Source organism: Oncorhynchus gorbuscha, linkage group LG06, assembly GCF_021184085.1.
Source record: "Oncorhynchus gorbuscha isolate QuinsamMale2020 ecotype Even-year linkage group LG06, OgorEven_v1.0, whole genome shotgun sequence".
NCBI lineage: Eukaryota > Metazoa > Chordata > Actinopteri > Salmoniformes > Salmonidae > Oncorhynchus > Oncorhynchus gorbuscha.
The window spans coordinates 50,369,050-50,393,665 of NC_060178.1; the positions used below are offsets into that span (position 1 = coordinate 50,369,050).

The 24,616-nt window shown below is 39.4% G+C and overlaps 1 protein-coding gene across 6 annotated transcripts in view; it reads right to left on the minus strand.

Annotated features, from left to right (window-relative positions):
- LOC124038062 (exocyst complex component 2-like) overlaps nt 1-24,616 on the minus strand; it is a 153,074-nt gene that overhangs the window by 38,002 nt on the left and 90,456 nt on the right. The gene's annotated exons all lie outside the window — the stretch shown is intronic.

Consider the following 24,616-nt stretch of genomic DNA (forward strand, 5'->3'; position numbering starts at 1 on the left):
GGATAGGTCTACATGTTGTTTCTGTAAGATGGGATAGGTCTACATGTTGTTTCTGTAAGATGGGATAGGTCTACATGTTGTTTCTGTAAGATGGGATAGGTCTACATGTTGTTTCTGTAAGATGGGATAGGTCTACATGTTGTTGTTTCTGTAAGATGGGATAGGTCTACATGTTGTTTCTGTAAGATGGGATAGTTGTTTCTGTAAGATGGGATAGGTTACGTTGTTTCTGTAAGATGGGATAGGTCTACATAAGATGGGATAGGTCTACATGTTGTTTGTTTCTGTAAGATGGGATAGGTCTACACGTTGTTTCTGTAAGATGGGATAGGTCTACATGTTGTCTACGTTGTTTCTGTAAGATGGGATAGGTCTACATGTTGTTACGTTGTTTCTGTAAGATGGGATAGGTCTACACGTTGTTTCTGTAAGATGGGATAGGTCTACATGTTGTTTCTGTAAGATGGGATAGGTCTACATGTTGTTTCTGTAAGATGGGATAGGTCTACATGTTGTTACGTTGTTTCTGTAAGATGGGATAGGTCTACATGTTGTTACGTTGTTTCTGTAAGATGGGATAGGTCTACATGTTGTTTCTGTAAGATGGGATAGGTCTACGTTGTTTCTGTAAGATGGGATAGGTCTACATGTTGTTTCTGTAAGATGGGATAGGTCTACATGTTGTTACGTTGTTTCTGTAAGATGGGATAGGTCTACATGTTGTTTCTGTAAGATGGGATAGGTCTACATGTTGTTACGTTGTTTCTGTAAGATGGGATAGGTCTACATGTTGTTACGTTGTTTCTGTAAGATGGGATAGGTCTACACGTTGTTTCTGTAAGATGGGATAGGTCTACATGTTGTTTCTGTAAGATGGGATAGGTCTACATGTTGTTTCTGTAAGATGGGATAGGTCTACATGTTGTTTCTGTAAGATGGGATAGGTCTACATGTTGTTTCTGTAAGATGGGATAGGTCTACATGTTGTTACGTTGTTTCTGTAAGATGGGATAGGTCTACATGTTGTTTCTGTAAGATGGGATAGGTCTACATGTTGTTTCTGTAAGATGGGATAGGTCTACATGTTGTTGTTGTTTCTGTAAGATGGGATAGGTCTACATGTTGTTACGTTGTTTCTGTAAGATGGGATAGGTCTACATGTTGTTTCTGTAAGATGGGATAGGTCTTGTTGTTTCTGTAAGATGGGTAGGTCTACATGTTGTTTCTGTAAGATGGGATAGGTCTACATGTTGTTACGTTGTTTCTGTAAGATGGGATAGGTCTACATGTTGTTTCTGTAAGATGGGATAGGTCTACATGTTGTTTCTGTAAGATGGGATAGGTCTACATGTTGTTGTTGTTTCTGTAAGATGGGATAGGTCTACATGTTGTTTCTGTAAGATGGGATAGGTCTACACGTTGTTTCTGTAAGATGGGATAGGTCTACATGTTGTTTCTGTAAGATGGGATAGGTCTACACGTTGTTTCTGTAAGATGGGATAGGTCTACATGTTGTTGTTTCTGTAAGATGGGATAGGTCTACATGTTGTTTCTGTAAGATGGGATAGGTCTACATGTTGTTTCTGTAAGATGGGATAGGTCTACATGTTGTTTCTGTAAGATGGGATAGGTCTACATGTTGTTACGTTGTTTCTGTAAGATGGGATAGGTCTACATGTTGTTACGTTGTTTCTGTAAGATGGGATAGGTCTACATGTTGTTTGTTTCTGTAAGATGGGATAGGTCTACATGGGATAGGTCTACGTTGTTTCTGTAAGATGGGATAGGTTGTTGTTTCTGTAAGATGGGATAGGTCTACATGTTGTTTCTGTAAGATGGGATAGGTTGTTTCTGTAAGATGGGATAGGTCTACATGTTGTTTCTGTAAGATGGGATAGGTCTACATGTTGTTTCTGTAAGATGGGATAGGTCTACATGTTGTTTCTGTAAGATGGGATAGGTCTACATGTTGTTTCTGTAAGATGGGATAGGTCTACATGTTGTTACGTTGTTTCTGTAAGATGGGATAGGTCTACATGTTGTTTCTGTAAGATGGGATAGGTCTACATGTTGTTTCTGTAAGATGGGATAGGTCTACATGTTGTTACGTTGTTTCTGTAAGATGGGATAGGTCTACACGTTGTTTCTGTAAGATGGGATAGGTCTACATGTTGTTTCTGTAAGATGGGATAGGTCTACATGTTGTTTCTGTAAGATACGTTGTTTCTGTAAGATGGGATAGGTCTACATGTTGTTTCTGTAAGATGGGATAGGTCTACATAAGTTAGGTTACGTTGTTTCTGTAAGATGGGATAGGTCTACATGTTGTTACGTTGTTTCTGTAAGATGGGATAGGTCTACATGTTGTTACGTTGTTTCTGTAAGATGGGATAGGTCTACATGTTGTTACGTTGTTTCTGTAAGATGGGATAGGTCTACACGTTGTTTCTGTAAGATGGGATAGGTCTACACGTTGTTTCTGTAAGATGGGATAGGTCTACATGTTGTTACGTTGTTTCTGTAAGATGGGATAGGTCTACATGTTGTTACGTTGTTTCTGTAAGATGGGATAGGTCTACACGTTGTTTCTGTAAGATGGGATAGGTCTACATGTTGTTACGTTGTTTCTGTAAGATGGGATAGGTCTACACGTTGTTTCTGTAAGATGGGATAGGTCTACATGTTGTTACGTTGTTTCTGTAAGATGGGATAGGTCTACATGTTGTTTCTGTAAGATGGGATAGGTCTACATGTTGTTACGTTGTTTCTGTAAGATGGGATAGGTCTACATGTTGTTACGTTGTTTCTGTAAGATGGGATAGGTCTACATGTTGTTACGTTGTTTCTGTAAGATGGGATAGGTCTACACGTTGTTACGTTGTTTCTGTAAGATGGGATAGGTCTACAGGTTTCTGTAAGATTGTTACACGTTGTTTCTGTAAGATGGGATAGGTCTACATGTTGTTTCTGTAAGATGGGATAGGTCTACATGTTGTTTCTGTAAGATGGGATAGGTCTACATGTTGTTTCTTTCTGGGATAGGTCTACATGTTGTTTCTGTAAGATGGGGTTGTTTTATGGGATAGGTCTACATGTTGTTTCTGTAAGATGGGATAGGTCTACATGTTGTTTCTGTAAGATGGGATAGGTCTACATGTTGTTTCTGTAAGATGGGATAGGTCTACATGTTGTTTCTGTAAGATGGGATAGGTCTACATGTTGTTTCTGTAAGATGGGATAGGTCTACATGTTGTTTCTGTAAGATGGGATAGGTCTACATGTTGTTTCTGTAAGATGGGATAGGTCTACATGTTGTTTCTGTAAGATGGGATAGGTCTACATGATGGGATTGTTGTTTCTGTAAGATGGGATAGGTCTACATGTTGTTTCTGTAAGATGGGATAGGTCTACATGTTGTTTCTGTAAGATGGGATAGGTCTACATGTTGTTGTTGTTTCTGTAAGATGGGATAGGTCTACACGTTGTTTCTGTAAGATGGGATAGGTCTACATGTTGTTTTTGTAAGATGGGATAGGTCTACATGTTGTTACGTTGTTTCTGTAAGATGGGATAGGTCTACATGTTGTTTCTGTAAGATGGGATAGGTCTACATGTTGTTTCTGTAAGATGGGATAGGTCTACATGTTGTTACGTTGTTTCTGTAAGATGGGATAGGTCTACATGTTGTTTCTGTAAGATGGGATAGGTCTACATGTTGTTACGTTGTTTCTGTAAGATGGGATAGGTCTACACGTTGTTTCTGTAAGATGGGATAGGTCTACATGTTGTTTCTGTAAGATGGGATAGGTCTACATGTTGTTACGTTGTTTCTGTAAGATGGGATAGGTCTACATGTTGTTACGTTGTTTCTGTAAGATGGGATAGGTCTACATAAGATGGGATAGGTTACGTTGTTTCTGTAAGATGGGATAGGTCTACATGTTGTTACGTTGTTTCTGTAAGATGGGATAGGTCTACGTTGTTTCTGTAAGATGGGATAGGTCTACGTTGTTTCTGTAAGATGGGATAGGTCTACATGTTGTTTCTGTAAGATTGTTACGTTGTTTCTGTAAGATGGGATAGGTCTACATGTTGTTACGTTCTGTAAGATGGGATAGGTCTACATGTTGTTTCTGTAAGATGGGATAGGTCTACATGTTGTTTCTGTAAGATGGGATAGGTCTACATGTTGTTTCTGTAAGATGGGATAGGTCTACACGTTGTTACGTTGTTTCTGTAAGATGGGATAGGTCTACATGTTGTTACGTTGTTTCTGTAAGATGGGATAGGTCTACACGTTGTTTCTGTAAGATGGGATAGGTCTACACGTTGTTTCTGTAAGATGGGATAGGTCTACATGTTGTTTCTGTAAGATGGGATAGGTCTACATGTTGTTTCTGTAAGATGGGATAGGTCTACATGTTGTTTCTGTAAGATGGGATAGGTCTACATGTTGTTTCTGTAAGATGGGATAGGTCTACATGTTGTTTCTGTAAGATGGGATAGGTCTACATGTTGTTTCTGTAAGATGGGATAGGTCTAAGATGTTGTTGTTTCTGTAAGATGGGATAGGTCTACATGTTGTTTCTGTAAGATGGGATAGGTCTACATGTTGTTTCTGTAAGATGGGATAGGTCTACATGTTGTTTCTGTAAGATGGGATAGGTCTACATGTTGTTTCTGTAAGATGGGATAGGTCTACATGTTGTTTCTGTAAGATGGGATAGGTCTACATGTTGTTTCTGTAAGATGGGATGTCTACATGTTGTTTCTGTAAGATGGGATAGGTCTACATGTTGTTTCTGTAAGATGGGATAGGTCTACATGTTGTTACGTTGTTTCTGTAAGATGGGATAGGTCTACATGTTGTTAGGTCTACATGTTGTTGTTTCTGTAAGATGGGATAGGTCTACATGTTGTTACGTTGTTTCTGTAAGATGGGATAGGTCTACACGTTGTTTCTGTAAGATGGGATAGGTTGTTTCTGTAAGATGGGATAGGTCTACATGTTGTTTCTGTAAGATGGGATAGGTCTACATGTTGTTTCTGTAAGATAGGGATTGTTTCTGTAAGATGGGATAGGTTACGTTGTTTCTGTAAGATGGGATAGGTCTACATGTTGTTTCTGTAAGATGGGATAGGTCTACATGTTGTTTCTGTAAGATGGGATAGGTCTACATGTTGTTACGTTGTTGTTTCTGTAAGATGGGATAGGTCTACATGGGATAGGTCTACACGTTGTTTCTGTAAGATGGGATAGGTCTACATGTTGTTACGTTGTTTCTGTAAGATGGGATAGGTCTACATGTTGTTTCTGTTGTTTACACGTTGTTTCTGTAAGATGGGATAGGTCTACATAGGTTGTTACGTTGTTTCTGTAAGATGGGATAGGTCTACATGTTGTTACGTTGTTTCTGTAAGATGGGATAGGTCTACATGTTGTTACGTTGTTTCTGTAAGATGGGATAGGTCTACATGTTGTTTCTGTAAGATGGGATAGGTCTACATGTTGTTTCTGTAAGATGGGATAGGTCTACATGTTGTTTCTGTAAGATGGGATAGGTCTACATGTTGTTTCTGTAAGATGGGATAGGTCTACATGTTGTTTCTGTAAGATGGGATAGGTCTACATGTTGTTTCTGTAAGATGGGATAGGTCTACATGTTGTTACGTTGTTTCTGTAAGATGGGATAGGTCTACATGTTACGTTGTTTCTGTAAGATGGGATAGGTCTACATGTTGTTTCTGTAAGATGGGATAGGTCTACATGTTGTTTCTGTAAGATGGGATAGGTCTACATGTTGTTTCTGTAAGATGGGATAGGTCTACATGTTGTTTCTGTAAGATGGGATAGGTCTACATGTTGTTTCTGTAAGATGGGATAGGTCTACATGTTGTTTCTGTAAGATGGGATAGGTCTACATGTTGTTTCTGTAAGATGGGATAGGTCTACATGTTGTTTCTGTAAGATGGGATAGGTCTACATGTTGTTACGTTGTTTCTGTAAGATGGGATAGGTCTACATGTTGTTACGTTGTTTCTGTAAGATGGGATAGGTCTACATGTTGTTTTCGTTGTTTCTGTAAGATGGGATAGGTCTACATGTTGTTTCTGTAAGATGGGATAGGTCTACATGTTGTTTCTGTAAGATGGGATAGGTCTACATGTTGTTTCTGTAAGATGGGATAGGTCTACATGTTGTTTCTGTAAGATGGGATAGGTCTACATGTTGTTTCTGTAAGATGGGATAGGTCTACATGTTGTTACGTTGTTTCTGTAAGATGGGATAGGTCTACATGTTGTTTCTGTAAGATGGGATAGGTCTACATGTTGTTTCTGTAAGATGGGATAGGTCTACATGTTGTTTCTGTAAGATGGGATAGGTCTACATGTTGTTTCTGTAAGATGGGATAGGTCTACATGTTGTTTCTGTAAGATGGGATAGGTCTACATGTTGTTTCTGTAAGATGGGATAGGTCTACATGTTGTTTCTGTAAGATGGGAGGTAGTTGTCTAGATGGGATAGGTCTTGTTACGTTGTTTCTGTAAGATGGGATAGGTCTACATGTTGTTTCTGTAAGATGGGATAGGTCTACATGTTGTTTCTGTAAGATGGGATAGGTCTACATGTTGTTTCTGTAAGATGGGATAGGTCTACATGTTGTTTCTGTAAGATGGGATAGGTCTACATGTTGTTACGTTGTTTCTGTAAGATGGGATAGGTCTACATGTTGTTTCTGTAAGATGGGATAGGTCTACATGTTGTTTCTGTAAGATGGGGATAGGTTTCTGTAAGATGGGATACATGTTGTTTCTGTAAGATGGGATAGGTCTACATGTTGTTTCTGTAAGATGGGATAGGTCTACATGTTGTTTCTGTAAGATGGGATAGGTCTACATGTTGTTTCTGTAAGATGGGATAGGTCTACATGTTGTTTCTGTAAGATGGGATAGGTCTACATGTTGTTTCTGTAAGATGGGATAGGTCTACATGTTGTTTCTGTAAGATGGGATAGGTCTACACGTTGTTTCTGTAAGATGGGATAGGTCTACACGTTGTTTCTGTAAGATGGGATAGGTCTACACGTTGTTTCTGTAAGATGGGATAGGTCTACACGTTGTTTCTGTAAGATGGGATAGGTCTACATGTTGTTACGTTGTTTCTGTAAGATGGGATAGGTCTACATGTTGTTGTTGTTTCTGTAAGATGGGATAGGTCTACATGTTGTTTCTGTAAGATGGGATAGGTCTACATGTTGTTTCTGTAAGATGGGATAGGTCTACATGTTGTTTCTGTAAGATGGGATAGGTCTACATGTTGTTACGTTGTTTCTGTAAGATGGGATAGGTCTACATGTTGTTTCTGTAAGATGGGATAGGTCTACATGTTGTTACGTTGTTTCTGTAAGATGGGATAGGTCTACATGTTGTTACGTTGTTTCTGTAAGATGGGATAGGTCTACATGTTGTTTCTGTAAGATGGGATAGGTCTACATGTTGTTTCTGTAAGATGGGATAGGTCTACATGTTGTTACGTTGTTTCTGTAAGATGGGATAGGTCTACATGTTGTTTCTGTAAGATGGGATAGGTCTACATGTTGTTTCTGTAAGATGGGATAGGTCTACATGTTGTTACGTTGTTTCTGTAAGATGGGATAGGTCTACATGTTGTTTCTGTAAGATGGGATAGGTCTACATGTTGTTTCTGTAAGATGGGATAGGTCTACATGTTGTTTCTGTAAGATGGGATAGGTCTACATGTTGTTTCTGTAAGATGGGATAGGTCTACATGTTGTTTCTGTAAGATGGGATAGGTCTACATGTTTCTGTAAGATGGGATAGGTCTACATGTTGTTTCTGTAAGATGGGATAGGTCTACACACGTTGTTTCTGTAAGATGGGATAGGTCTACATGTTGTTTCTGTAAGATGGGATAGGTCTACATGTTACGTTGTTTCTGTAAGATGGGATAGGTCTACATGTTGTTTCTGTAAGATGGGATAGGTGTTGTTGTTACGTTGTTTCTGTAAGATGGGATAGGTCTACATGTTGTTACGTTGTTTCTGTAAGATGGGATAGGTCTACATGTTGTTTCTGTAAGATGGGATAGGTCTACATGTTGTTTCTGTAAGATGGGATAGGTCTACATGTTGTTACGTTGTTTCTGTAAGATGGGATAGGTCTACATGTTGTTTCTGTAAGATGGGATAGGTCTACACGTTGTTTCTGTAAGATGGGATAGGTCTACATGTTGTTACGTTGTTTCTGTAAGATGGGATAGGTCTACATGTTGTTACGTTGTTTCTGTAAGATGGGATAGGTCTACATGTTGTTACGTTGTTTCTGTAAGATGGGATAGGTCTACATGTTGTTTCTGTAAGATGGGATAGGTCTACATGTTGTTTCTGTAAGATGGGATAGGTCTACATGTTGTTGTTTCTGTAAGATGGGATAGGTCTACATGTTGTTTCTGTAAGATGGGATAGGTTGTTTCTGTAAGATGGGATAGGTCTACATGTTGTTTCTGTAAGATGGGATAGGTCTACATGTTGTTTCTGTAAGATGGGATAGGTCTACATGTTGTTTCTGTAAGATGGGATAGGTCTACATGTTGTTTCTGTAAGATGGGATAGGTCTACATGTTGTTTCTGTAAGATGGGATAGGTCTACATGTTGTTTCTGTAAGATGGGATAGGTCTACATGGGTTGTTACGTTGTTTCTGTAAGATGGGATAGGTCTACATGTTGTTTCTGTAAGTGGGATAGGTCTACACGTTGTTTCTGTAAGATGGGATAGGTCTACATGTTGTTTCTGTAAGATGGGATAGGTCTACATGTTGTTTCTGTAAGATGGGATAGGTCTACATGTTGTTTCTGTAAGATGGGATAGGTCTACATGTTGTTTCTGTAAGATGGGATAGGTCTACATGTTGTTTCTGTAAGATGGGATAGGTCTACATGTTGTTTCTGTAAGATGGGATAGGTCTACATGTTGTTTCTGTAAGATGGGATAGGTCTACATAAGACGTTGTTTCTGTAAGATGGGATAGGTCTACATGTTGTTTCTGTAAGATGGGATAGGTCTACATGTTGTTTCTGTAAGATGGGATAGGTCTACATGTTGTTACGTTGTTTCTGTAAGATGGGATAGGTCTACATGTTGTTTCTGTAAGATGGGATAGGTCTACATGTTGTTACGTTGTTTCTGTAAGATGGGATAGGTCTACATGTTGTTACGTTGTTTCTGTAAGATGGGATAGGTCTACATGTTGTTTCTGTAAGATGGGATAGGTCTACATGTTGTTTCTGTAAGATGGGATAGGTCTACATGTTGTTACGTTGTTTCTGTAAGATGGGATAGGTCTACATGTTGTTTCTGTAAGATGGGATAGGTCTACATGTTGTTTCTTGATGGGATAGGTTACATGTTGTTTCTGTAAGATGGGATAGGTCTACATGTTGTTACGTTGTTTCTGTAAGATGGGATAGGTCTACATGTTGTTACGTTGTTTCTGTAAGATGGGATAGGTCTACATGTTGTTACGTTGTTTCTGTAAGATGGGATAGGTCTACACGTTGTTTCTGTAAGATGGGATAGGTCTACATGTTGTTTCTGTAAGATGGGATAGGTCTACATGTTGTTTCTGTAAGATGGGGGGTCTACAGGTTTCTAAGATGGGATAGGTCTACATGTTGTTTCTGTAAGATGGGATAGGTCTACATGTTGTTTCTGTAAGATGGGATAGGTCTACATGTTGTTTCTGTAAGATGGGATAGGTCTACATGTTGTTTCTGTAAGATGGGATAGGTCTACATGTTGTTTCTTGATTAGGTCTACGTTGTTTCTGTAAGATGGGATAGGTCTACATGTTGTTTCTGTAAGATGGGATAGGTCTACATGTTGTTTCTGTAAGATGGGATAGGTCTACATGTTGTTTCTGTAAGATGGGATAGGTCTACATGTTGTTTCTGTAAGATGGGATAGGTCTACATGTTGTTACGTTGTTTCTGTAAGATGGGATAGGTCTACGTTGTTTCTGTAAGATGGGATAGGTCTACATGTTGTTTCTGTAAGATGGGATAGGTCTACATGTTGTTTCTGTAAGATGGGATAGGTCTACATGTTGTTTCTGTAAGATGGGATAGGTCTACATGTTGTTGTTTTCTGTAAGATGGGATAGGTCTACATGTTGTTTCTGTAAGATGGGATAGGTCTACATGTTGTTTCTGTAAGATGGGATAGGTCTACATGTTGTTTCTGTAAGATGGGATAGGTCTACATGTTGTTTCTGTAAGATGGGATAGGTCTGTTTCTGTAAGATGGGATAGGTCTACATGTTGTTACGTTGTTTCTGTAAGATGGGATAGGTCTACATGTTGTTTCTGTAAGATGGGATAGGTCTACACGTTGTTTCTGTAAGATGGGATAGGTCTACATGTTGTTACGTTGTTTCTGTAAGATGGGATAGGTCTACATGTTGTTACGTTGTTTCTGTAAGATGGGATAGGTCTACATGTTGTTTCTGTAAGATGGGATAGGTCTACATGTTGTTTCTGTAAGATGGGATAGGTCTACATGTTGTTTCTGTAAGATGGGATAGGTCTACATGTTGTTTCTGTAAGTTGTACATGTTGTTTCTGTAAGATGGGATAGGTCTACATGTTGTTTCTGTAAGATGGGATAGGTCTACATGTTGTTTCTGTAAGATGGGATAGGTCTACATGTTGTTTCTGTAAGATGGGGATAGGTTTCTAAGATGGGATAGGTCTGTTGTTGTTGTTTCTGTAAGATGGGATAGGTCTACATGTTGTTTCTGTAAGATGGGATAGGTCTACATGTTGTTTCTGTAAGATGGGATAGGTCTACATGTTGTTTCTGTAAGATGGGATAGGTCTACATGTTGTTACGTTGTTTCTGTAAGATGGGATAGGTCTACATGTTGTTTCTGTTTAAGATGGGATAGGTCTACATGTTGTTTCTGTAAGATGGGATAGGTCTACATGTTGTTTCTGTAAGATGGGATAGGTCTACATGTTGTTTCTGTAAGATGGGATAGGTCTACATGTTGTTTCTGTAAGATGGGATAGGTCTACATGTTGTTTCTGTAAGATGGGATAGGTCTACATGTTGTTTCTGTAAGATGGGATAGGTCTACATGTTGTTTCTTGATTACGTTGTTTCTGTAAGATGGGATAGGTCTACACGTTGTTTCTGTAAGATGGGATAGGTCTACATGTTGTTTCTGTAAGATGGGATAGGTCTACATGTTGTTACGTTGTTTCTGTAAGATGGGATAGGTCTACATGTTGTTTCTGTAAGATGGGATAGGTCTACATGTTGTTTCTGTAAGATGGGATAGGTCTACATGTTGTTTCTGTAAGATGGGATAGGTCTACATGTTGTTTCTGTAAGATGGGATAGGTCTACATGTTGTTACGTTGTTTCTGTAAGATGGGATAGGTCTACATGGGTTGTTACACGTTGTTTCTGTAAGATGGGATAGGTCTACATGTTGTTTCTGTAAGATGGGATAGGTCTACATGTTGTTTCTGTAAGATTAGGTCTTGTTGTTTCTGTAAGATGGGATAGGTCTACATGTTGTTTCTGTAAGATGGGATAGGTCTACGTTGTTTCTGTAAGATGGGATAGGTCTACATGTTGTTTCTGTAAGATGGGATAGGTCTACATGTTGTTTCTGTAAGATGGGATAGGTCTACATGTTGTTTCTGTAAGATGGGATAGGTCTACATGTTGTTACGTTGTTTCTGTAAGATGGGATAGGTCTACATGTTGTTACGTTGTAAGTTGTTTCTGTAAGATGGGATAGGTCTACATGTTGTTACGTTGTTTCTGTAAGATGGGATAGGTCTACATGTTGTTTCTGTAAGATGGGATAGGTCTACATGTTGTTTCTGTAAGATGGGATAGGTCTACACGTTGTTTCTGTAAGATGGGATAGGTCTACATGTTGTTTGTTGTTACATGTTGTTTCTGTAAGATGGGATAGGTCTACATGTTGTTTCTGTAAGATGGGATAGGTCTACATGTTGTTGTTGTTTCTGTAAGATGGGATAGGTCTACATGTTGTTTCTGTAAGATGGGATAGGTCTACATGTTGTTGTTGTTTCTGTAAGATGGGATAGGTCTACATGTTGTTACGTTGTTTCTGTAAGATGGGATAGGTCTACATGTTGTTTCTGTAAGATGGGATAGGTCTACATGTTGTTTCTGTAAGATGGGATAGGTCTACATGTTGTTTCTGTAAGATGGGATAGGTCTACATGTTGTTTCTGTAAGATGGGATAGGTCTACATAAGATGGGTAGGTGTTGTTTCTGTAAGATGGGATAGGTCTACATGTTGTTTCTGTAAGATGGGATAGGTCTACATGTTGTTACGTTGTTTCTGTAAGATGGGATAGGTCTACATGTTGTTACGTTGTTTCTGTAAGATGGGATAGGTCTACATGTTGTTTCTGTAAGATGGGATAGGTCTACATGTTGTTTCTGTAAGATGGGATAGGTCTACATGTTGTTTCTGTAAGATGGGATAGGTCTACACGTTGTTTCTGTAAGATGGGATAGGTCTACATGTTGTTTCTGTAAGATGGGATAGGTCTACATGTTGTTTCTGTAAGATGGGATAGGTCTACATGTTGTTTCTGTAAGATGGGATAGGTCTACATGTTGTTTCTGTAAGATGGGATAGGTCTACATGTTGTTTCTGTAAGATGGGATAGGTCTACATGTTGTTTCTGTAAGATGGGATAGGTCTACATGTTGTTTCTGTAAGATGGGATAGGTCTACATGTTGTTTCTGTAAGATGGGATAGGTCTACATGTTGTTTCTGTAAGATGGGATAGGTCTACATGTTGTTTCTGTAAGATGGGATAGGTCTACATGTTGTTTCTGTAAGATGGGATAGGTCTACATGTTGTTACGTTGTTTCTGTAAGATGGGATAGGTCTACATGTTGTTACGTTGTTTCTGTAAGATGGGATAGGTCTACATGTTGTTACGTTGTTTCTGTAAGATGGGATAGGTCTACATGTTGTTACGTTGTTTCTGTAAGATGGGATAGGTCTACATGTTGTTTCTGTAAGATGGGATAGGTCTACATGTTGTTACGTTGTTTCTGTAAGATGGGATAGGTCTACATGTTGTTTCTGTAAGATGGGATAGGTCTACATGTTGTTTCTGTAAGATGGGATAGGTCTACATGTTGTTTCTGTAAGATGGGATAGGTCTACATGTTGTTTCTGTAAGATGGGATAGGTCTACATGTTGTTTCTGTAAGATGGGATAGGTCTACATGTTGTTTCTGTAAGATGGGATAGGTCTACATGTTGTTACGTTGTTTCTGTAAGATGGGATAGGTCTACATGTTGTTACGTTGTTTCTGTAAGATGGGATAGGTCTACACGTTGTTTCTGTAAGATGGGATAGGTCTACATGTTGTTTCTGTAAGATGGGATAGGTCTACATGTTGTTTCTGTAAGATGGGATAGGTCTACATGTTGTTTCTGTAAGATGGGATAGGTCTACATGTTGTTTCTGTAAGATGGGATAGGTCTACATGTTGTTTCTGTAAGATGGGATAGGTCTACATGTTGTTTCTGTAAGATGGGATAGGTCTACATGTTGTTTCTGTAAGATGGGATAGGTCTACATGTTGTTTCTGTAAGATGGGATAGGTCTACATGTTGTTTCTGTAAGATGGGATAGGTCTACATGTTGTTTCTGTAAGATGGGATAGGTCTACATGTTGTTTCTGTAAGATGGGATAGGTCTACATGTTGTTACGTTGTTTCTGTAAGATGGGATAGGTCTACATGTTGTTTCTGTAAGATGGGATAGGTCTACATGTTGTTTCTGTAAGATGGGATAGGTCTACATGTTGTTTCTGTAAGATGGGATAGGTCTACACGTTGTTTCTGTAAGATGGGATAGGTCTACATGTTGTTTCTGTAAGATGGGATAGGTCTACATGTTGTTTCTGTAAGATGGGATAGGTCTACATGTTGTTTCTGTAAGATGGGATAGGTCTACATGTTGTTTCTGTAAGATGGGATAGGTCTACATGTTGTTTCTGTAAGATGGGATAGGTCTACATGTTGTTTCTGTAAGATGGGATAGGTCTACATGTTGTTTCTGTAAGATGGGATAGGTCTACATGTTGTTTCTGTAAGATGGGATAGGTCTACATGTTGTTTCTGTAAGATGGGATAGGTCTACATGTTGTTTCTGTAAGATGGGATAGGTCTACACACGTTGTTTCTGTAAGTTAGGTTACGTTGTTTCTGTAAGATGGGATAGGTCTACATGTTGTTTCGTTGTTTCTGTAAGATGGGATAGGTCTACATGTTGTTGTTTCTGTAAGATGGGATAGGTCTACATGTTGTTTCTGTAAGATGGGATAGGTCTACATGTTGTTACGTTGTTTCTGTAAGATGGGATAGGTCTACATGTTGTTTCTGTAAGATGGGATAGGTCTACATGTTGTAAGATGGGATACGTTGTTTCTGTAAGATGGGATAGGTCTACATGTTGTTACGTTGTTTCTGTAAGATGGGATAGGTCTACATGTTGTTACGTTGTTTCTGTAAGATGGGATAGGTCTACACGTTGTTTCTGTAAGATGGGATAGGTCTACATGTTGTTTCTGTAAGATGGGATAGGTCTACACGTTGTTTCTGTAAGATGGGATAGGTCTACATGTTGTTACGTTGTTTCTGTAAGATGGGATAGGTCTACATGTTGTTTCTGTAAGATGGGATAGGTCTACATGTTGTTACGTTGTTTCTGTAAGATGGGATAGGTCTACATGTTGTTACGTTGTTTCTGTAAGATGGGATAGGTCTACATGTTGTTTCTGTAAGATGGGATAGGTCTACATGTTGTTTCTGTAAGATGGGATAGGTCTACATGTTGTTTCTGTAAGATGGGATAGGTCTACACGTTGTTTCTGTAAGATGGGATAGGTCTACACGTTGTTTCTGTAAGATGGGATAGGTCTACATGTTGTTTCTGTAAGATGGGATAGGTCTACATACGTTGTTTCTGTAAGATGGGATAGGTCTACATGTTGTTACGTTGTTTCTGTAAGATGGGATAGGTCTACATGTTGTTTCTGTAAGATGGGATAGGTCTACATGTTGTTTCTGTAAGATGGGATAGGTCTACATGTTGTTTCTGTAAGATGGGATAGGTCTACATGTTGTTTCTGTAAGATGGGATAGGTCTACATGTTGTTGTTTCTGTAAGATGGGATAGGTCTACACGTTGTTTCTGTAAGATGGGATAGGTCTACACGTTGTTTCTGTAAGATGGGATAGGTCTACATGTTGTTTCTGTAAGATGGGATAGGTCTACATGTTGTTTCTGTAAGATGGGATAGGTCTACATGTTGTTTCTGTAAGATGGGATAGGTCTACACGTTGTTACGTTGTTTCTGTAAGATGGGATAGGACATGTTGTTTCTGTAAGATGGGATAGGTCTACACGTTGTTTCTGTAAGATGGGATAGGTCTACATGTTGTTTCTGTAAGATGGGATAGGTCTACATGTTGTTACGTTGTTTCTGTAAGATGGGATAGGTCTACATGTTGTTTCTGTAAGATGGGATAGGTCTACATGTTGTTTCTGTAAGATGGGATAGGTCTACACGTTGTTTCTGTAAGATGGGATAGGTCTACATGTTGTTTCTGTAAGATGGGATAGGTCTACATGTTGTTTCTGTAAGATGGGATAGGTCTACATGTTGTTTCTGTAAGATGGGATAGGTCTACATGTTGTTTCTGTAAGATGGGATAGGTCTACATGTTGTTTCTGTAAGATGGGATAGGTCTACATGTTGTTTCTGTAAGATGGGATAGGTCTACATGTGGGATAGGTTACGTTGTTTCTGTAAGATGGGGGATAGGTCTACATGTTGTTTCTGTAAGATGGGATAGGTCTACATGTTGTTACGTTGTTTCTGTAAGATGGGATAGGTCTACATGTTGTTACGTTGTTTCTGTAAGATGGGATAGGTCTACATGTTGTTACGTTGTTTCTGTAAGATGGGATAGGTCTACATGTTGTTTCTGTAAGATGGGATAGGTCTACATGTTGTTTCTGTAAGATGGGATAGGTCTACATGTTGTTTCTGTAAGATGGGATAGGTCTACATGTTGTTACGTTGTTTCTGTAAGATGGGATAGGTCTACATGTTGTTACGTTGTTTCTGTAAGATGGGATAGGTCTACACGTTGTTTCTGTAAGATGGGATAGGTCTACACGTTGTTTCTGTAAGATGGGATAGGTCTACATGTTGTTTCTGTAAGATGGGATAGGTCTACATGTTGTTTCTGTAAGATGGGATAGGTCTACACGTTGTTTCTGTAAGATGGGATAGGTCTACATGTTGTTTCTGTAAGATGGGATAGGTCTACATGTTGTTTCTGTAAGATGGGATAGGTCTACATGTTGTTTCTGTAAGATGGGATAGGTCTACATGTTGTTTCTGTAAGATGGGATAGGTCTACATGTTGTTTCTGTAAGATGGGATAGGTCTACATGTTGTTTCTGTAAGATGGGATAGGTCTACATGTTGTTTCTGTAAGATGGGATAGGTCTACATGTTGTTTCTGTAAGATGGGATAGGTCTACATGTTGTTTCTGTAAGATGGGATAGGTCTACATGTTGTTTCTGTAAGATGGGATAGGTCTACATGTTGTTTCTGTAAGATGGGATAGGTCTACATGTTGTTTCTGTAAGATGGGATAGGTCTACATGTTGTTTCTGTAAGATGGGATAGGTCTACATGTTGTTTCTGTAAGATGGGATTACATGTTGTTTCTGTAAGATGGGATAGGTCTACATAAGTTGTCTACGTTGTTTCTGTAAGATGGGATAGGTCTACATGTTGTTACGTTGTTTCTGTAAGATGGGATAGGTCTACATGTTGTTTCTGTAAGATGGGTTGTTTCTGTAAGATGGGATAGGTCTACATGTTGTTTCTGTAAGATGGGATAGGTCTACATGTTGTTTCTGTAAGATGGGATAGGTCTACACGTTGTTTCTGTAAGATGGGATAGGTCTACATGTTGATTAGGTCTACACGTTGTTTCTGTAAGATGGGATAGGTTACGTTGTTTCTGTAAGATGGGATAGGTCTACACGTTGTTTCTGTAAGATGGGATAGGTCTACACGTTGTTTCTGTAAGATGGGATAGGTCTACATGTTGTTTCTGTAAGATGGGATAGGTCTACATGTTGTTTCTGTAAGATGGGATAGGTCTACATGTTGTTTCTGTAAGATGGGATAGGTCTACGTTGTTTCTGTAAGATGGGATAGGTCTACATGTTGTTTCTGTAAGATGGGATAGGTCTACATGTTGTTTCTGTAAGATGGGATAGGTCTACATGTTGTTTCTGTAAGATGGGATAGGTCTACATGTTGTTTCTGTAAGATGGGATAGGTCTACATACATGTTGTTGTTTCTGTAAGATGGGATAGGTCTACATGTTGTTTCTGTAAGATGGATAGGTCTACAGTTGTTTCTGTAAGATGGGATAGGTCATGTTGTTTCTGTAAGATGGGATAGGTCTACATGTTGTTTCTGTAAGATGGGATAGGTCTACATGTTGTTTCTGTAAGATGGGATAGGTCTACATGTTGTTTCTGTAAGATGGGATAGGTCTACATGTTGTTTCTGTAAGATGGGATAGGTCTACATGTTGTTTCTGTAAGATGGGATAGGTCTACATGTTGTTTCTGTAAGATGGGATAGGTCTACATGTTGTTTCTGTAAGATGGGATAGGTCTACATGTTGTTTCTGTAAGATGGGATAGGTCTACATGTTGTTTCTGTAAGATGGGATAGGTCTACATGTTGTTTCTGTAAGATGGGATAGGTCTACATGTTGTTTCTGTAAGATGGGATAGGTCTACATGTTGTTTCTGTAAGATGGGATAGGTCTACATGTTTGTTTCTGTAAGATGGGATAGGTCTACATGTTGTTTCTGTAAGATGGGATAGGTCTACATGTTGTTTCTGTAAGATGGGATAGGTCTACATAAGATTGTACATGTTGTTTCTGTAAGATGGGATAGGTCTACATGTTGTTTCTGTAAGATGGGATAGGTCTACATGTTGTTTCTGTAAGATGGGATAGGTCTACATGTTGTTACGTTGTTTCTGTAAGATGGGATAGGTCTACATGTTGTTTCTGTAAGATGGGATAGGTCTACATGTTGTTTCTGTAAGATGGGATAGGTCTACATGTTGTTTCTGTAAGATGGGATAGGTCTACATGTTGTTTCTGTAAGATGGGATAGGTCTACATGTTGTTTCTGTAAGATGGGATAGGTCTACATGTTGTTTCTGTAAGATGGGATAGGTCTACATGTTGTTTCTGTAAGATGGGATAGGTCTACATGTTGTTTCTGTAAGATGGGATAGGTCTACATGTTGTTTCTGTAAGATGGGATAGGTCTACATGTTGTTTCTGTAAGATGGGATAGGTCTACATGTTGTTTCTGTAAGATGGGATAGGTCTACATGTTGTTTCTGTAAGATGGGATAGGTCTACATGTTGTTTCTGTAAGATGGGATAGGTCTACATGTTGTTTCTGTAAGATGGGATAGGTCTACATGTTGTTTCTGTAAGATGGGATAGGTCTACATGTTGTTTCTGTAAGATGGGATAGGTCTACATGTTGTTTCTGTAAGATGGGATAGGTCTACATGTTGTTTTTCTGTCTACATGTTGTTTCTGTAAGATGGGATAGGTCTACATGTTGTTTCTGTAAGATGGGATAGGTCTACATGTTGTTTCTGTAAGATGGGATAGGTCTACATGTTGTTGTTTCTGTAAGATGGGATAGGTCTACATGTTGTTTCTGTAAGATGGGATAGGTCTACATGTTGTTTCTGTAAGATGGGATAGGTCTACATGTTGTTTCTGTAAGATGGGATAGGTCTACATGTTGTTTCTGTAAGATGGGATAGGTCTACATGTTGTTACGTTGTTTCTGTAAGATGGGATAGGTCTACATGTTGTTTTTCTGTAAGATGGGATAGGTCTACATGTTGTTACGTTGTTTCTGTAAGATGGGATAGGTCTACATGTTGTTTCAGATGTGTAAGATGGGATAGGTCTACATGTTGTTAGGTCGTTTTCTGTAAGATGGGTTTCTGTAAGATGGGGTCTACATGTTGTTTCTGTAAGATGGGATAGGTCTACATGTTGTTTCTGTAAGATGGGATAGGTCTACATGTTGTTACGTTGTTTCTGTAAGATGGGATAGGTCTACATGTTGTTTCTGTAAGATGGGATAGGTCTACATGTTGTTTCTGTAAGATGGGATAGGTCTACATGTTGTTTCTGTAAGATGGGATAGGTCTACATGTTGTTTCTACATGTTGTTTCTGTGTGGGATAGGTCTACGTTGTTTCTGTAAGATGGGATAGGTCTACATGTTGTTTCTGTAAGATGGGATAGGTCTACATGTTGTTTCTGTAAGATGGGATAGGTCTACATGTTGTTACGTTGTTTCTGTAAGATGGGATAGGTCTACATGTTGTTTCTGTAAGATGGGATAGGTCTACATGTTGTTTCTGTAAGATGGGATAGGTCTACATGTTGTTTCTGTAAGATGGGATAGGTCTACATGTTGTTTCTGTAAGATGGGATAGGTCTACATGTTGTTTCTGTAAGATGGGATAGGTCTACATGTTGTTTCTGTAAGATGGGATAGGTCTACATGTTGTTTCTGTAAGATGGGATAGGTCTACATGTTGTTTCTGTAAGATGGGATAGGTCTACATGTTGTTTCTGTAAGATGGGATAGGTCTACATGTTGTTTTCTGTAAGATGGGATAGGTCTACATGTTGTTTCTGTAAGATGGGATAGGTCTACATGTTGTTACGTTGTTTCTGTAAGATGGGATAGGTCTACATGTTGTTACGTTGTTTCTGTAAGATGGGATAGGTCTACATGTTGTTTCTGTAAGATGGGATAGGTCTACATGTTGTTTCTGTAAGATGGGATAGGTCTACATGTTGTTTCTGTAAGATGGGATAGGTCTACACGTTGTTTCTGTAAGATGGGATAGGTCTACACGTTGTTTCTGTAAGATGGGATAGGTCTACACGTTGTTTCTGTAAGATGGGATAGGTCTACATGTTGTTTCTGTAAGATGGGATAGGTCTACATGTTGTTTCTGTAAGATGGGATAGGTCTACATGTTGTTACGTTGTTTCTGTAAGATGGGATAGGTCTACATGTTGTTTCTGTAAGATGGGATAGGTCTACACGTTGTTTCTGTAAGATGGGATAGGTCTACAGGTCTGTTGTTTCTGTAAGATGGGATAGGTCTACACGTTGTTTCTGTAAGATGGGATAGGTCTACATGTTGTTTCTGTAAGATGGGATAGGTCTACATGTTGTTTCTGTAAGATGGGATAGGTCTATGTTGTTTCATGTTGTTTCTGTAAGATGGGATAGGTCTACATGTTGTTTCTGTAAGATGGGATAGGTCTACATGTTGTTTCATGTTGTTTCTGTAAGATGGGATAGGTCTACATGTTGTTTCTGTAAGATGGGATAGGTCTACATGTTGTTTCTGTAAGATGGGATAGGTCTACATGTTGTTTCTGTAAGATGGGATAGGTCTACATGTTGTTTCTGTAAGATGGGATAGGTCTACATGTTGTTTCTGTAAGATGGGATAGGTCTACATGTTGTTTCTGTAAGATGGGATAGGTCTACATGTTGTTTCTGTAAGATGGGATAGGTCTACATGTTGTTTCTGTAAGATGGGATAGGTCTACATGTTGTTTCTGTAAGATGGGATAGGTCTACATGTTGTTTCTGTAAGATGGGATAGGTCTACATGTTGTTTCTGTAAGATGGGATAGGTCTACATGTTGTTTCTGTAAGATGGGATAGGTCTACATGTTGTTTCTGTAAGATGGGATAGGTCTACATGTTGTTTCTGTAAGATGGGATAGGTCTACATGTTGTTTCTGTAAGATGGGATAGGTCTACATGTTGTTTCTGTAAGATGGGATAGGTCTACATGTTGTTTCTGTAAGATGGGATAGGTCTACATGTTGTTTCTGTAAGATGGGATAGGTCTACATGTTGTTTCTGTAAGATGGGATAGGTCTACATGTTGTTTCTGTAAGATGGGATAGGTCTACATGTTGTTTCTGTAAGATGGGATAGGTCTACATGTTGTTTCTGTAAGATGGGATAGGTCTACATGTTGTTTCTGTAAGATGGGATAGGTCTACATGTTGTTTCTGTAAGATGGGATAGGTCTACATGTTGTTTCTGTAAGATGGGATAGGTCTACATGTTGTTTCTGTAAGATGGGATAGGTCTACATGTTGTTACGTTGTTTCTGTAAGATGGGATAGGTCTACATGTTGTTTCTAAGATGGGATAGGTCTACATGTTGTTTCTGTAAGATGGGATAGGTCTACATGTTGTTTCTGTAAGATGGGATAGGTCTACATGTTGTTTCTGTAAGATGGGATAGGTCTACATGTTGTTTCTGTAAGATGGGATAGGTCTACATGTTGTTTCTGTAAGATGGGATAGGTCTACATGTTGTTTCTGTAAGATGGGATAGGTCTACATGTTGTTTCTGTAAGATGGGATAGGTCTACATGTTGTTTCTGTAAGATGGGATAGGTCTACATGTTGTTTCTGTAAGATGGGATAGGTCTACATGTTGTTTCTGTAAGATGGGATAGGTCTACATGTTGTTTCTGTAAGATGGGATAGGTCTACATGTTGTTTCTGTTAGGTCTACATGTTGTTTCTGTAAGATTAGGTCTACATGTTGTTTCTGTAAGATGGGATAGGTCTACATGTTGTTTCTGTAAGATGGGATAGGTCTACAGGTCTACATGTTGTTTCTGTAAGATGGGATAGGTCTACATGTTGTTTCTGTAAGATGGGATAGGTCTACATGTTGTTTCTGTAAGATGGGATAGGTCTACATGTTGTTTCTGTAAGATGGGATAGGTCTACATGTTGTTTCTGTAAGATGGGATAGGTCTACATGTTGTTTCTGTAAGATGGGATAGGTCTACATGTTGTTTCTGTAAGATGGGATAGGTCTACATGTTGTTTCTGTAAGATGGGATAGGTCTACATGTTGTTTCTGTAAGATGGGATAGGTCTACATGTTGTTTCTGTAAGATGGGATAGGTCTATGTTGTTTCTGTAAGATGGGATAGGTCTACATGTTGTTACGTTGTTTCTGTAAGATGGGATAGGTCTACATGTTGTTTCTGTAAGATGGGATAGGTCTACATGTTGTTTCTGTAAGATGGGATAGGTCTACATGTTGTTTCGTTGTTTCTGTAAGACGGGATAGGTCTACATGTTGTTTCTGTAAGATGGGATAGGTCTACATGTTGTTTCTGTAAGATGGGATAGGTCTACATGTTGTTTCTGTAAGATGGGATAGGTCTACATGTTGTTTCTGTAAGATGGGATAGGTCTACACGTTGTTTCTGTAAGATGGGATAGGTCTACATGTTGTTACGTTGTTTCTGTAAGATATTTAACAAACTATAACGGACAAACATTGCAATTGGAATTGATGACCATGCAATACATAAAACACACAAGCTATGGAGCACATTCTGATTGGCCAGTGAGGGGCCAAGTCTCGACACGCCCACAACTGGTTTATTTATCAAAACCCAGCCCTTTGGCGCCACAGCCAGCAACGGCGGCCATAATTCTGGATGTGAAAATAGCTAAAATAGTTCTGACAAAGCCCTGAACCTATTGCGCTACCGTCAGCACTTAGATTGAACATTTTGTTAGATCTGTCCGAAAAATGCGCCTGGTCTTGGTCTTTCTAATGAGAAAGTGGTTTATAGACCCACATTCACTCTGGGGAATGGTGGATGTGTAAATATAGCCACCACTAACAAGCCATGTTGAAAAGACAATAGAAGACTTGTATGCTGGTGTCTGGTACTTTACGTTAATACTTCCAAGGGGCGCTGTGAGAGTAATACCACGAGAAAAAAAAGAGACCAAAACCAGTGAAAGTTGTCTTGCTTTTTCCGCGGGTAATGGTTTGCAGCATGCCCATACTAAATCACACACACATATAGGCTAGGCCTACACACGCTAAGCCAGTGAAAGTATCATATCCTATTCCTTATGGTTGTGGTTAAGTCCAAATGTTCCTGTTTCACTATTAGCAGAACACACACACACACACACACACACACACACACACACACACACACACACACACACACACACACACACACACACACACACACACACACACACACACACACACACACACACACACACACAACCAAAATGCTCCAAGGTGTGTGTGTGTGTGTGTCAAACACACACACTGATTAACTTCCTGTTCCGTAAGGTACGTAAAACCACCAAGTTTCACCTGGTCTCACTGCACATCCGTGTGCATGTGCATGGACTTTTGCACACACACCCAAAACCACAGACCATAATGATATATTGTCCATGTCACTACTTATATCGGACCAATTTAGATTGTGTGTGTGTGTGTGTGTGTATAGAACGAAGATTCACTGAGAATTCATGTTTGACATTTCCTGCACTGTGCAGATGACACACACAAGGAGCTCCCCACCCACAAAAAAAACAAAACAACTTCTTAAGAGAGAATATAGAGAGAAAATGAAAGAGAGCGAGAGAGAGAGGAAAAATATACAGACATCAAGCCCATAGAGTATACTCATATTTGAACCCCTGGCTAAGTGCATCCAAGCACTGTTTACAGTAACACTTCAAACAGACACACAGAGACATTACAGTATGTACTCCACATATGACATACACCACAAAACACACACCGGGCTGCTCAGACAGTCCCCTGAATTCCCCTGTCAGATTTAGTATATTTTGAGGTAAGCCAAAAGACTACATACAGTGCCTTCGAAAAGTTCAGACCCCTTGATAAAATCATTGCCCCCCCCTCAAATCTACACAGAATTCCCCCATAATATTCCATTTACATACGTATTCAGACTCTTTCCTTAGTACTTTGCTGAAGCACCTTTGGCAGCGATTACCACCGAGTCTTCTTGGGTATGATGGTACAAGCTTGGCACACCTGTGTTTGGGGAGTTTCTCCCATTCTTTTCTGCAGATCCTTTCAAGCTCTGTCCGGATGGATGAGGAGCGCTGCTGCACAGCCATTTTCAGGTCTCTCATTTTGCACAGCCATTTTCAGGCCTAAGAGTTCAACCTTGGTTTCATCAGACCAGAGAATCATGGTCTGAGAAACTTCAGGTTCCTTTTGGCAAACTCCAAGCGGGCTGTCATGTGCCTTTTACTGAAGAGTGGCTTCCGTCTGGCCATAAAGGCCTGATTGGTGGAGTGCTGCAGAAGGTTCTCCCATCTCCACTGAGAAACTCTAAACTGAGAAACTCTAGAGCTCTGTCAGAGTGACCATCAGGTTCTTGGTCACCTCCCTGACCAAGGCCCTTATCCCTCGATTGCTCAGTTTGGCCAGGCGGCCAGCTCTAGGAAGAGTCTTGGTGGTTCCAAACTTCTTCCATTTAAGAATGATGGAGGCCACTGTGTTGTTGGGG